Raw genomic sequence first — 5,925 nt, 5'->3', positions numbered from 1 at the left:
ATCTGGAAAGAGCAGATTTCTTAAGACTCACATGAGAAGGGCTGTGGAAGCTTGGGGCAGGCAGTCAACTGGGGATCACATTACCCATCATCCCTGTACCTCAAGGCAGAGCCACATCATACACAGCACAACAAGGATGAGCTGCTGGTGCTTTGTAGGTGTATGTGATGGATTAGTGACGTTCTCCTGTCATGAGCTCATTAGTTCTTCAATCTAGGAAAGGGTATGCCAAAAAGTTTGATAGCTTAACAGAAACTGTTAAATTCCCAGAAATGAATAAATAGAGAACCAGATAGACCAATCATCAATCACAAAACTGAGTCTTCCAGGATCATACAGCCTCATTACTGAGTTTTACTGAATACTTAAAAAACTAATACCAATTCTTTATTATTCAAAAAGATGTTTTAAAAAAGCTTAGACCTATATGGGTCCTGTGCAAAAAAAAAAAAAATGGTGTGGATTTGGGTGGGTAAGGAGGTGGGAAGAATTGGGAGGAGTTGGAGGAGGATTAAATGATGATCGGAACACATTGTTTGAAAAAGAAATCTATTTCCAATTTTAAAAGGGATCCAAAAGGAAGGAAGTTATGGCAGTTTGGATGAAAATGCCCCCATAGGCTCTTAAGCTTGAATATTTGGTACCCAGCTGGTAGGACTGTTTGGGAAGGACTGGGAGGTGTGACTGTGGTGGAGGAGGTGTGTCCCTGGGGCAGCATTTTGATGTCTCAAAAGACTTGTCCCCGTCCCAGTCACAAACTTACACACACTGTTCACATGTACACATATACTGAAAAGCTGTCTGGATGGATGGATAGATATAACATCTCCAAGGAGTTTTCAAGCCTGGTTGACACTAGTAAAAAGGAAACTCACTAGTCAATTTCAAAATAAAGCATTTGCATGGAACTGATGGAAAGGATTTCTTAATGATTTTTCTTAATTACCGAACAGAGTCAATGATACACTATTGCCATTTGGAAATAAATATCATCCCACGGCATCATTTCCAAATACGACATCTGTTCAAAGTACCCAAATCAAATGAAGTTGAAGCCAAATATTCAAATGGGAAAATTACAAAGATCTTTTGGTTTCAAAACAGGATCTCACTCTATAGCCCAGTTTGGCTGAGAACTCACTATGTAACCCAGGTTACCCTCTAACTCAAGGCAGTCCTTCTGCCTCAGCCACTCAAGTGTTAAGACTAGAGGCAGGATCCACTGCTCTTAAGACATTTCAAAATTGTGTGTGCATACATGTGAGAGAGAGGGGGTGAGGTTCCTGTAACCTAGCCTAGCCTAGAGCTGGCTATGGAGCTGAAGATGACCTTGCATTGCCTATCCTTCTGCCTCTGCTCCCAAGTGCTGGAATAACAGGGCTTTGCACCACACCCAGTTTATGTGGTACCTAAGAACAAAGCCAGGACCTTGTGAATGCCAGGTAAGCATCATACCAACTGAGCTGCATCCCCAGCCCACAAAGACTTTTAAAAGCAATTAGGCATGTTTCAATACTTTAACTCTTAAATATTCCTTAGAGTTGATGAGGTAAAATAAATTTTATACAGAAATAAATGCTTAAATATTACTTATTTAATATTTTCTGTTTTAAAATGCTATTATTGCATTTATAAAATAATCATAACTCAAAGATATAATTTATAAATTATTAAGTATACATATGTAAAAATAATTTTACTGGAAGTTGAAGACTGAGTTAGTAAACTTTTGTTTGTTTTTGGTATCACTGGAGATTGAACCCAAGGCCTAGCACATACCAAGCAAGTGCTGTATCACTGAACTAATCCACCCTTTTTAATTTTGAAACAAAGTCTCACAAATTTACTGTAGCTGCCTTTGAACTCACCCATTATGTCTTGAATTTGTGGTCTTATTTCAGCCTCCTGAGTAATTAGATCACAGGTCTGCACCCCAAAATGTAGCTAGAAAATGACTTCAAGGGCCAGAGAGAGGGCGCCATGGCTAAAGGCACCTACTGTCAAGCCTGATGACCTCAGTTCAATTCCCAGGACACACATGATGGAAGGAGAGACTGACTCTGGAGAACTGTTCTCTGATCTCCATATTTGTATGACGTATGATGACCTAAGAGCACATACATACATACATACGACAGACAGACGGACAGACACACACACACACACACACACACACACACACAAGAGCTAATGTAACAAACGTTTTTTAAAAGAAAAATATTTGAAGTAGGCAGCTATGGAATTCACTATGCCTGTCTACCACAGAATTCACTTATTAGGTAACTATGTATCCACAGCAAACAGATTCATGAAAGCTTGTTTGCTTTACTAATTACTAGTGAAATGCATATTGAAACCACAGTGAAATACCAGTTCACACCATTCATAGAGGCTACTACCAAAAAGAAAGATGGTAAGTGTTGGCAAAATGTGGAGAAAGGAAGTCCGGTACACCATGGACGGCGGTCCAAACTGCAAAGGGCATGCTGGGAATTTAAATAGAGCTCCTTCAAAGAGGAAAACCAGAATCAGACAAATGAATATTTCTTAGATGGTTGCAGGCCCTGCGCTCACTGCACCATGATCCGCTGTGGCCAAGCTGTGGCAGCACACTGAGCATCCATCCACAGATGAGTCGGGAGCAGATGTGAGGTATCTGTACATGAGGATACTATTCAGGCTTTAAAGACAAGGAAAACATGTCATTTGCAACACCATGGAAAAGGCTGGGAAAGATTAAGGTAAGTGAGAACAGCCAGCACAAGGAGGCAGAGCCACTATTCTCCTTTGTCAGTAAAATCTATTGGGGAAAAAAGTCAAACTTATAAAGTCAGAAGGTAGAATATGCTGGCCTCAGATGGGAGGAATGGGGTGCTGAGATCTATTTGAGAATGTGCTAAGCATCATCAATTATAGGGAATTAACTCTGCATTTCAACATGACTGAAAGTTTCAACTATCCTCACCACAAAAAAGGAAATGAGGTGACAGATGTTAATTAACTTAATCTAGTCATGTTATATATAATTGATATATCACAACAACACTGCACATCGTTAATGCATATAATGATAAATTATTAACTTACTATAAAATTTTAAATTTCTAGTGGGTTGAATGAATGAATAAAACCTCTCATATAAAACTGGGTTGCTTCACCAATCTTAACACAAGAGGAGGAGCTTAGTCCTACCTCAACTTGATACACCATGCTCTGTTGACACCCATGAAAGGCTGGGCCCTTTCTGAACAGAAACAGGAAGAGTGGATTAGGGGAGGGGTCAAAGGTGGGGGAAGAAGAAATGGGAGGAGAGGAGGGAGGGAAAACTGTAGTTGGGATGTAAAATAAATGAATAAAATTTAATTAATAAAAAAAGAAGAGCCGGGCGGTGGTGGCGCACGCCTTTAATCCCAGCACTCGGGAGGCAGAGGCAGGCAGATCTCTGTGAGTTCGAGGCCAGCCTGGTCTAGAAGAGCTAGTTCCAGGAGAGGAACCAAAAGCTACGGAGAAACCTTGTCTCGAAAATCAAAAAAAAATATTAATAAAAATAAAAAAATAAAAAAAGAAATAGCAATTGGAGAAAAAATCAAAAAAGAAAAGAAAAAGCCTTCTCCCCCAGCATGCAAGGCTGAAGAACTGGCGAGCTGGCTAAAGACACCAGCTTATGGATGTTTCTCTCCAGGCATGCAGAGGAAACATTTGAGCAGTATTCTGTGTCTATGATTCAATAAAAAAGATGTCCGAACAATCAATTCACAAGCATCTGTGTTGATGTTTATGAACAGCTAACAGAGAACCTCCCTAATTCCCAGTTCAACAAAGAATCACTGAGATTCTCACAGATTAAGAAAATGAATTTTAAAAAAAAGTTAGAAGGGGATCTATGCTTTCTATTGTCACAAACAAAAACCCTCATGTTTAGGATTAGAAGCTGAGGAGATAATTCAGTCAGCAAGTACTTACTGCAAGGCTGAGTAAGGATCCCAATTCATATCCCCAGCGCCCTCAGAAAAGGCCGGGTCAGGCTGCGTGCCCCTATAATTCTAGCAGAGGCAAGAGGATGGCTCAGACATTCTGGCCAACTACTCTGGCTGGATCAGTGAACTCCAGCTTCAATGAAAACTGCCACAAATAATAAAGTGGACAGCAATTACGGAAGACACTTGACAGGTACTTGTGTGTGCACACGCGCACACACACAGGAGGGTGAAGAGAGAGACTGCTTATCTTCAAACTGCCCCTTAAAGGCCAGGGCAGACTGATACGCAAAAGAATTGGGGTCATTTTATTGTGACTTTGATCCTTTCTATGTGGCCACCTCTGACCACATACTTGTCTGCCTCTGGCTACTTTCAGGCTGAAGTGCAAAGCTTCAAATGAGAATCTTGTAAAATACCAATCTATACCAAGCTGGCCTCTCTCTTCCCATCAAATCTCTTTCATTCCCTGTCATTTTTGCTTTCTTAAGTATGCAGAAAGAATAATGGTTCAAGTGGTTCTGGATCTGGAAAGAGTTACCCAGGAAAATAATGTGGATGACTTACCACAGTGATTCCAATATGGATTAACAATGACGGCAGTGAACTCAGAAACTAAAAATAGGTAAATGAATAAAAAAAATTAAGATTACATTTTTTTACATATCACCAAAAGACACCCCTCCAAAACGTTACTCACTGCGAGGATGGGGGAGGGGTGAGTGGCTTCTCAGGTTGTCTCTTTGTGTCACAGGTTCCAGGGTCCTGACTGATGACTTCACAGAGAATGCCTGTGGCAGAACCCCAGATGCCAAGCAAGCATCAGGAGGCGTTATTCATGTAACACACGCAACAGGAAGGGCAATAGGCCCTGGAGAACAAATCCACCAACCATGTGCATGTTATCCTGTGAGAATTGCCCAACAGGCATCCTGGGGACAGCTTTTTACCGACTTCTGGAACAGACCAGTTTGCAAGAGCAACAAGACTATAGCAAGCTTCTTCCTCTAACGACACTGTCTGGAGGGGGGGACGGCGGACTGAGAGATAAGAGTGATTCATTAGATAAGAAATAAAACACATAGGCCCAGAGAAGTCATCTGCAAATCTTTATTGAAAATGTTGCCTATGAATAGAATAACTTGACAGGAAATCTGGATGGACGCCTGCAGCCAAGACTTGGGGTCTCAAGATAAGAAGGGGACACCGATTCAACCCTAGCAAAAGCTCACACTGTTCCCTTGCTGTTTCATTTTCCCGGCGTTAACTCCTCCTGGATGCCACTTCTGTGTCTTCTCAAACCCTCAATTAGCTGGAAAATCTTGTATAGTGTTTTGTGTACAACAGGCCCTCAATTAAATAGGCTGAGGCGTCCCCCCCCCTTTCCTGTTCATGGTAACTACCAACGCGAGTGTAAACTTATCTTCTACACTCTAACATTTATCTGAATATTAAAGTGGAATACGAATAATTCAGGATAAGCATACCAGGATTTTAGGTAGATATTGAGAAATCTGAATCAAAATAAGCACAAAGCATGAAAAACAAAAGACAGGTGGCTTCCTCGGAGTTTTCCTTGAAAATGGAAACAAAAAAGGGAGTGGAGTATCAAAGAAATTGTCATTTTCCAGAAACGTCTATTGCTTCTGCGTGGAATCTACAGACTAAGATGTGCCCGTGGGATGATGGTACCGGTAGCAAACAGCCTGCCAGCTCCCAAAGACACATCCTCCTCAGGAGCAGAGTGCCCTGGGAACAGCAAAAACACTCCACAGCAAATGCTTGGCTTCTCCAGCAAAAAAATAAAATAAAAACTAAAATGAAATCGAATGGGGCTGCCTACCAGGACTGTAGAAGCCCGAGAAGGGTGGTCCTTGGATGGAAGCACCCTCGGTGCCACTTCATGGTGGCTGATGGATGATTCCTGGCATGAATAAAAAAGCCCACA

This window comes from Chionomys nivalis, chromosome 4, assembly GCF_950005125.1.
Source record: "Chionomys nivalis chromosome 4, mChiNiv1.1, whole genome shotgun sequence".
Lineage (NCBI taxonomy): Eukaryota > Metazoa > Chordata > Mammalia > Rodentia > Cricetidae > Chionomys > Chionomys nivalis.
Note: the sequence above shows the minus strand (reverse complement) of the source record.